Consider the following 10345-nt stretch of genomic DNA (forward strand, 5'->3'; position numbering starts at 1 on the left):
TGGATGTGGTAGAAGGCGACTAAGGAATAAGCTTAACTTAAACTTGGGACTCCTCTTGTAGGCGATAGGTTTAATACTTGTCAGTATTTGAATCTCGGTTTCATCATTAAGTCATACAGCTGAACGTGGCCTGCCAGTATTCTCAAGACTGTTGGCTCTGTCTACCCCGCAAGGGATATAGACGTGTTAATATGTATGTTTAGTTAGATCATTAAACCATACAGCTGAATGTGGAATTTCAGTTTTTTTCGAAACTGTTAGCTCTACCTAGAAAAGTTGATAAGATCTCTATTTTCGGCAGCATCTTCATTGGCCTCGGTGGCGCAGTAGGCAGCGCGTAAGTCTCATAATCTTAAGGTCGTGAGTTCGATCCTCACCCGGGGCATATTTTTGGTCAATATGCTTTGGATACGATATATTTTTTTGAAATGTAAAAATTTTTATTACATAAATAATAACGTTATTCATATTGACTAAACGATATGTTCCATAATAATGAATAAAATATTTTGATTTCTTGATTTTGTTTTTTAAAATAACATAATCAAGTCTATTTCCCTTGCGGGTAGACAGAGCTAACAGTCATCAAAAGACTGAAAGGCCGAGTTCAGCTGTTTGGCTTAATAATAGAATTGAGATTCAAATAGAGACAGGTTGCTAGCCTATCGCCTAAAAAAGTATCCCAAGTATATAAGCCTATCCCTTAGTCGCCTTTCACAACATCCATGGGAAGTTTTTTTATTATTACCTCGAGCCATAACTAAGACTTATCATCACGACTTTGTCTGCGGGGCGCAAATGCAATAAGTCGATGGATTAATTAATACAATTATTAATATAAATTATTCTAATAAGCTGCCCCGCTGACGTAAGAATTTATTGTTATTATCCAATATTAATATCTTATGACAAAAGGCATTGAATATAGTGACAGATTTACAGGTCCATTAAGAAGGTAAAATTTACATTTAGCATGTTATACAATGTTAATAAATATTAAATATAAATTGTATTTATAAAAAATAATACATTTTTATTTTTGCAATTTATCATACGTGATTATAAGTTTTAAATGTCAGTTCCTAAGCTAGTAACAATCAAAACGTCAGTTCTAAATTCAAATAGAGTTTATAAATGGAAATAATCTTTGTTCTCTTCCAGTAAATAGTGCCGGTATTTGTATATAATGGCCTATTCATCATTAAAAATATACATTAATTCTTAATTCAAAACCACAAAGCTCTTAATTTTTTTAGGTTTTCGTGAATATTAATCATTGTGGCCAGTAAATTTATTTTTTTAATTATCAGTTCTTAATTCAAATAGCCAATTCTTAGTTCAAATATAAATTCTGAAGTCAAAATAAATAAATAAATTTTCTAATAAATATCATAAGTATTTTTAAAGGGTAGACAGTGATCAGTGAATTGATAAAAATAAATCATTTATCTACTTTACTTTCTTAGAACTTTTTCATGCTCTTTATATAGCACACGCAAATTATATATTTTAATTACAAATTATTAATTCCAATATTCAATTCTAAATTCAAACAGTCAATTACTCAAGTTCAAATATTTTTCAATTAATTGAAAATCAATTCTAAATTTAAAATCAATTTATGTTCCCTTCTAGTAAACATCATCGGTACTTGTATAGGGTAGACAGTGTGCCATAAATTGAGCGGGCCTGTCAATTGCACGCGCCCGCCAATAGTTGCGGTCAGTGTTGCAAACGGTTGCTTTTTGGCCTTTTGTTTATTTCTGTTTCGTTTTAAATGTTTATTTAATTATTAATAGAGGCCGCCCGGGACTTCATCCGCGTGGAATAATTCCCGCGGGGACTACGGGATAAAAAGTAGCCTATTTGTTATTCTGGATCTTCAGCTACCTACATAGCAAATTTCATCTAAATCGGTTCAGTAGTTTTTGCGTGAAAGAGTAACAAACATCCATACTGGCATACACAAAAACTTTCGCAATTATAATATTAGTAGGATTGTGGTAACGTACTGGATGCAGCAATGATCAGAATTGCTGTAAGAAAAATATTACATACATATAATCACGTCTATATCCCTTGCGGGGTAGACAGAGCCAACAGTCTTGAAAATACTGATAGGCCACGTTCAGCTGTTTGACTTTATGATGGAACTAGAGGCCGCCCGCGACTTTGTCCGCATGGAAACCCTATCAATCCCGCGGGAACTCTGGGATAAAAAGTAGCCTATGTGTTATTCTGGGTCTTCAGCTACCTACATACCAAATTTCATGGTAATCGGTTCAGTAGTTTTTGCGTGAAAGAGTAACAAACATCCATACATCCATACAAACTTTCGCCTTTATAATAGTAGTAGGATTAATATTCAAATAGTGACAGGTTGCTAGCCCATCGCCTAAATCAATATGAAGTTTATAAGTCTATCCCTTAGTCGCCTTTAACGACATCCATTGGAACGAGATGGAGTGGTCCTATTCGTTTTTTTATTGGTGCCGGGAACCACACGGCACAAAATATTTCCTGTCCCTTTATTTCCATTGAGTTTAAGGAAGGAACGTTCATTGAGGAAAGAGTTTCTAGCCCATCGTATAGAAGATACTCCCTTAATCGCCTTTTACGGCATCTGTTGGAAAAATATAGAGTGGTCCTATTCCAAAGTAAATTTACAATCAATGCCATGGAATGAGAAATTGTTTTTTTTTTTTTAATTTACAGGGTAGCGTAACCGGGCAAAAACAATAAAATTCAATGCAGAATCCCAATTCATAGTAATTGTTCTCACAACAATTACTATGTCACCAAATTGTTAAGACGTTGTGAGTCAACCAATAAAATTGTATGGAAATAATTCGATTGATGCCAATTCTCCTATGGGAACATTTGGTGGGGTCAGGGACCGTTTTAAATGAATTTGGACTTAATACAAACGTTAGAAATCCCACCTCGTACCAATTACTCTTTTCAACGTACATTAGTTGAATACTAACCGATGCTCTTACGGTGAGGGAAAACATCGTGATAAAACCTGCACATTCAGGCAACTGGATGTGCAACCATGGATCCGATACGGGTTAGGTTTACCTGCAAAGGTTTCGGAAGTCAGGTGGGAGTCGCTTCGTGTAAAAACCTGACTCACCCTATCCAGGATCCATGGCCAAAGGCATACCCTCCCCCTATCCAGAAAGGTGAGGATGCAACCGGGACTAAAGCCAGGAGGAAGAAGACAACTCTAGAAATTTAAATCGCAAAATGTATCTAGGTGCCGAACTTGCATGAAGAGTGTTATGAATGTGGATGAAGCGAAGGAAGTATGCAGAGATCGTGGCAAGTGGAAAGAAGTAGTCTCTGCCTACCCCTCCGGGAAAGAGGCGTGGTTTTATGTATGAATGTATCTGGCATCCTGGTGTAATGCCTAGGATCACATGATGCCCTCTAAACGGGCCGAGGGTCTATTGGGTCGTGTCAGAATAAAAAAGAATTTCGGCTGTTCAAGATGTATGTCTTCGTCTTGTCTTGGTGTCGATTGTCCTTTTTTTCATAAGTCTGTCAGTCAGTTTTGGTCATCTAAAAACTTAAGTCAAAGAGTCTCCAAACATGAAGGCTGAACGGCCGCTACACCCTCAAAATGACAAGAAGGGCGCACGGAGGCGTTTTAGTGGGTTAGCTGGTGCATTACGTGCCAGGAGTCCTACACTCTCCCTGGTTATCCGGGGGGTGGTCCGTAAAAAGGATTTTCCATTTTACCAAAAAAAAGGGGGATGAGTTAAAAGCAAACCGCTGAACGTGGCTTGTCAGTCTCTTCAGGACTGCTGGCTCTGTCCACCCCGCAAGCGATATAGACGTGTCTATATGTATGTATGTCAGATCACGCAGCTTGAAATCATAGTTTAAAATCATAAATTCTGTCGATAAAAGCAAACGGAATCATAAAGTCCAAGCTAAATCAAGCCTGACACGTACTGACCTCGTGCATTTTCTATTATTAAAACCATTTATTAGCCCATCATGATGACCATATCAGCTCGTGATCTGGCGACGTATCGACTTCTAAATATAGCAATGACTTTCTATATAGTGATGGGCAGTTATCGATGAAAAACGATGTAAAATAAATTAAAAAATAATAAAAATAAAATTCTATCGTTAAGCCAAATAGCTGAACGTGGCCATTCAGTCTTTTCAAGACTATTGGCTCTGTTTACCCCGCAAGGGATATAGACGTGACCATGTATGTATGTATGAAAAAAAACTTCTCGTCATATGTATGTAGGTACTTTAAAAGGATGGCAAAGTCATTATCGATAATATACAGTGAAAATGTGCCGTGTGGTTCCCGGTACCAATATAAAAAAGAATAGGAGCACTCCATCAGTTTCTTATGGATGTCGTAAAAGGTGTCTTAACGAAAGTGTTATCAACTTGAGATTATTTTTTAACCTGTAACTTTCTATGAATCTAAATTCTATCAGTTAGCCAAACAGCTGAACTGGGCCTATCAGTGTAGTATTTTCAAGACTGCTAGCTCTGTCTACCGTGAAAGGGATATAGACGTGATTTTATGTATGTAGTACAAATTTATCGTTTATAACATAAAGTATCGATAGCTATGAAGCACATCCCTACCCTTCAATGATACAATCGATGTCTTGGAGGCGTAGGTTAAACTGTGAATGAATGAAGATCAATCTGGCCTGCCTTTAGTAAGGTATGACTTCATCTTTTTAACCCCCATTCTTAAAAAGGAAGAGTGTTATTAAGTTTTGAATTATCGGAAGCATTTATTCAACTTACCTATAAGTGAATGTATTTCAATTCTATCTTTGAGTCATACATCTAAGCGGGGCTTTTTAAGACAACTGGCTCTGTCAACCCCGTCTGAGATAAAGACATGATGTTTGTATGCAACTCTTAATTTCAAAATTGATAATATATTATACAACAGATTGGATTCTTTATTTGGACTAATCCCGTTTACCTGATGGTACCCTCAGATTCGACTTCACCGATAGCTCTGTTCTAAAGTTATCTACATACATACACATATTCACGTCTATATCCCATGCGGGGTAGACAGAGCCAATGGTCTTAAATAGACTGATTCGCCACGTTCAGCTGCTTTTTATTTTTATTTGTTTCACTTAAAGTTTGTTTTTATTTGAGTAAAATGGATTTTTCTTTAGCTTCCTGCTTTGTGTGCTATTTGATGCATCTTCACACGTTCAGCTGTTTGGCTTAATGATAGAATTGAGATTCAAATATTGACAGGTTGCTACCCTGTCGCTTATATGAAGAATCCCCAGTGTATAAGCCTATCCCTTAGTCGCCTTTTACGATATCCAAGGAAAAGTGATGGTACGTGGTCCTATTGTTTGGTGCCGAAAACCACACGCCAACAACCTACTAAAAACATTTTTTAAAAACCCAAAAATCTCCGAAGAACGTAAATTATTAGCAAAGTTGCCAACTTAACAAACCTTATCTCCTTTCAATATATTATTTCCTCATTCTCATTGTCTCGCCGAAGATACCAACATTTTAATTTAAATTAAAACTTATAGATTTATGGTCCCGCCCACCCTTTTAATTACTAAGTTTGTTTTGGATTGGAAAAGTCTGTGAAATATCGGCCATTTTTAATCTTAAATCTCCGGTGGATATTAATTATATATTTTGGTTAACTTCTTTGGTTTTGGCGTTTTGATTTTTTATTTGCATCACAAAAATTTACTTAATTTCATACTGGTCTGGGAGCAAACGAAAAACATAGAATGTGCCAGCTGCTCTTCTTCCCGTGCAGATCGTAAAAGTCGATTAAGGGATAAAGCATCGTATAACCGATGCCGTGTGGTTCCCGGCACCAATACAAAAAAGAATAGGACGACTCCATCTTTTCCCCATAGATGTCGTAAAATGCGACTAAGGGATAGGTTTACAAACTTGGGATTCTTTTTTAGGCGATGGGCTAGCAACCTGTCACTATTTGAACCTCAATTCTATCATTAAGCCAAATAGCTGAACGTGACCATTCAGTCTTTTCAAGACTATTGGCTCTGTCTACCCCGCAAGGAATATAGACGTGACTATATTTATGTATGTAACCGCTGAAACTATTCGTATTCTATTTATCTTGCTCTGCGCCAACGCCAATCTCCTGTTTGGTTTCCTTCCACCCAAAGGTTGACTGGAAGAGATTGCATTAGCGATAAGTCCGCCTTTGTACCATCTCTGTCTGTTTTGTATATTTTACTCTTATGGTGCAATCAAGAGTTTTATCTATCTATCTGGTTTTCCATTTGGTTACGGAGGTCAGACGGCAGTCGCCTCGTATTATTATTCAACAACTGTAACTTTGTACCTATATTTGACAAATAAATTCATTGATTGATTGATTGAGTGTAAGAACAAGTAACCTTGTTAAATTGCCTAGAATAGGATAGAAGTAGAGGACCCCGGGCTCTGCAACAGGGCGCTGTTTATGTAACCAGAAAATGCTGCAGTGCACTTTGTTACCGCTTCTTCTGCACTGACATGACGCCTTGAAAGCGGCATTAAACTTAGTTTTAAGTAATTTATTTGACGTCAACCAATGTCGTTAAACCATACGTTTTGACAATTAAGTATTAAGCGATACGAAGTATCCTATAATAATGAATAAAAATTTTGAATTTTACCTACGCTTGGACGAAGAAGATTTTACTAATAGGATTTGACGCAATGGTTGACAATAAGTATTAACTATCTATAACTTTTAGGGTTGTGTCAACTCATATATTGTGCTATAATTATTATTATTTTATGCCTATCGTGCATATTATAAAATTTGTAAAATGTGCAATAGGTAGACGCTTAAAAAATAAATAAGTATGTACTTAAGTATTGTTTTTGGTCTCATTGTCTACGGTAACCGCTTACCAAATGAAATAGATAATAGACATAAAATAATAATATGTAGATATAGATAATAAAAATAATAATTAGTTTCTAATGATACTATATTAAAATCTAACAAACAAGAATTACTTAAAATTATATTTTATCATTTAAATAGCTAACAAATTGACTTATATTTTTAAATAAAATCAATTGAAAATGATCACGACATCTAGTAGGAAGATGGTGAACCAGTTAATTTAAAATTGATTAATCTTGAAAGTTTCAAGAAAAACCGCTAGATGGCGGTACGAAATTTTTTTATATGAGCAGAAACATTGTAAAAAATTCAGTTTTTTTTACATTTTACACATAAAATAATTATAAAAATGCCTTTTTAATGAACAGAAGATAAAAAGGTAATCATATTACTAACGCCATCTATGAAAAAAAGGTGATAAGATTCCTCACAAACTTCGATCATCGCTCGATCGAAGTTTGTAGTTGACAGCAGTGCTTTGCTTGTCATTGGCAAAATTTCTTCACAGATGTCGCTAGTAATAATATTATTACTATTATGTGTATAATATTTTTGTAGTTTTTTATTTTAATTAAAATAGTATACGAAGTAAATGGAAAGATTCAAGTACATCTTTTGTGTGGACGGATATTAGATTCAGAAATGACTGGTTGGTAGCTGATCGCCTTTCGGTTAACATTCGTACTAATGTAGGTATGTAATAAAGAAAAGAGCCTTAAATGACATATAATCACGTCCATATCCCTTGTGGGGCAGACAGAGCCAACAGTCTTGAAAATATTGATAGGCCACGTTCAACTGTTTGGCTTACTGATAGAATTGAGATTCATACTATAAAATGGCAGGTTGCTAACCCGTCGCCTAAAAGAACAATCCCAAGTTAATAAGCCTATCCCTTAGTCGCCTTTTATGACATTTATGGGAAGGGGATGGACTGGTCCTATTATTTTTTCTATTGGTTCCGGAAACCACACGGAACATACTTATACAATTATTATAAATACACAAAATCATGCTTTTTTCCCAGAAAGAGTCTAACATCTTACACTTCATACACATTCATAACTTCATGCAAATTTTTCAGTTAAGGGTTAGTTAGTAGGTACTTTACAAAATACTTGAGCCAAAAATAAAAAAAAAATATTTTAATCGGAAACTATACCTTAGTTAAATTAACGCTCAAGCCAATGAAACACAATGTAATAATGCAATGCAACTAGCAACCAAGGTCAAGTTCTGGGAATAACAATTATGCATTCTTTGCGTACCTACGTGACTAAAAATTAAAAATATATTCATTCTTAAATTATTAAGAGATCAGATTTGATTTCAAAGAATTATATTCACAACTAGAGGCCGCCCGCGACTTCGTCCGCATGGAAACCCTATCAATCCCGCGGGAACTCTGGGATAAAAAGTAGCCTATGTGTTATTCTGGGTCTTCAGCTACCTACATACCAAATTTCATGGTAATCGGTTCAGTAGTTTTTGCGTGAAAGAGTAACAAACATCCATACAAACTTTCGCCTTTATAATAGTAGTAGGATAAACTGAAACTTACCGAACTAGGCTGAACCAAAATATTACTTCAGATGATGATGACTATGATTTAGATTTATATTTGTATATTGACGTCCGATGAAAATGCTGCAGTGCAGTTTGTTCCACCGCTTCTTCAACATTATGCACTTTGGAAGCGGTAGTAGGTAGTTATAATTTTAGATTTAAGTGATGTGACGTCAATAAGTGATACCTTGTATCCAATTTTGAAAATTAATCTATTCTATTCTAATACCTATGTAAATATATCTAATATCCTTTTATAAAGTAAAGTCACCCAATTTCTCTATATGTACATATGTATGCATTAAGTCGGAAAATTGTGGACGGATTAAGTTTATATCTATAATTCACACGCCCGCGCGAAGACGGGGAGAGTCACTAGTTGTTAAAAAATTAATTAAAAAATAATAATTTGTAGGACAATCAGACTAAGTTGGTTTTTCATCATGCCGCTGCCGAATTCGAACCCGGGACCTCCGATGTCACAGACAACCGCAGAGATATGAAAAAAAAAAACAACTAAAAGGTGGTTGAAATAAAATCATTGAAGATAAGACTAAATGCATTTTATTCGATAAATCAAAACACTCGTTCTAAAATTATCCAATTTGACATTATATTTAGACTTGCAAACAAACATTTATTTACAAAAATATAAGAGTACCTATTCACACAATACAAATTTTCAGGGCATATATATCGTATAATCTAACTAAAGTACAGTGAAAAGCATGTCAACCTACAAAAATTACTGCATATTCACTTCGATCATCTCATGAAGTCTCATGCAGCGCAACTTGATATGCCGTTGACTGTACTATAGTCAAATGTAAAAACGTTTGAAAAAAATGTATACCTACTCGTTAATAAAAATTACAATTTTCATACAAAGTTTATGCATTAACAGTTTTTAATTGTCGCTCTATATTTCATTGATACCTAATAATACCTAATTTGATAAAATTTCACAAAAACATAGACTGGCGTAAAGTTATTGTTATTGGTAACTTATTTTATCGATAAAAAATTAATCCATTTTATATTCAAAATGACTGTAACACTTGAGAAATGACCTTAATAAGAATCTTACCTAACTAAGGTCGCCGTATTTAAACTATAAAAAAAGTATAGAAAAATGTTCTAGTGTATTTAAAGTAAAGATATTTTTGTTTTCCTACTATATTTATATCCGACAATGATTAAAACGGCGGCCAACAGTCTAATTTATCAATATTATTAACACAAATCCCTCTTATCATTACAAATCTGTAGATAAATGAATTAAAGGTAAACTGATAAGAAATGATAAGCTGAAATAGGTATATTTTTTACTAGCTGTGCCCGCAACTTCGTCCGCGTGGAACAGTTATTTTGGGCATCATTGAAGCCCTCAAGGATGAATAATTGACGCCGTTTTTTTTCTACATTATTTCTTTACTCCTAATAGTTGCAGCGTGATGTTATATAGCCAAAAGCCTTCCTCGATAAATGGTCTATTTAACACAAAAATAATTTTTCCATTCGAACCAGTATTTCCTGAGATTAGCGCGTTCAAACAAACAAACTCTTCAGCTTTATAATATTAGTAGATATAGATGAAACCGGTCACATCAACATACGCAAGTAATTATTATAATTACAGATAGCGTTTATCGAGATTCGTGGAAATGTGACAGTTTTGACGATACGTTTATCTTTGTTAACACATGACGACGTCTGTACCCCTACGGGACAGACAGAGTAATTAGTCATAACACTCAAAAAGCCGGCAAACGGATTACTTAATGATGACTAAGAAGAATGTGATTGAGAAATAGTGTCAGGTCAGTTTTTTCATTTCCTTTCATATTTTTTTTCTCTTATCCAACTTAT

The 10345-nt window shown here is 34.8% G+C and overlaps 1 non-coding gene across 1 annotated transcript; it reads left to right on the forward strand.

Annotated features, from left to right (window-relative positions):
• The first annotated feature begins 312 nt into the window (after positions 1–312).
• Trnam-cau (transfer RNA methionine (anticodon CAU)) lies at positions 313–385 on the forward strand. The gene has a single exon. It is a non-coding gene; the product is annotated as a tRNA-Met (tRNA).
• Positions 386–10345: the final 9960 nt, after the last annotated feature.

The sequence above is a fragment of the Amyelois transitella genome, chromosome 22 (assembly GCF_032362555.1).
Source record: "Amyelois transitella isolate CPQ chromosome 22, ilAmyTran1.1, whole genome shotgun sequence".
Taxonomy (NCBI): Eukaryota; Metazoa; Arthropoda; class Insecta; order Lepidoptera; family Pyralidae; genus Amyelois; species Amyelois transitella.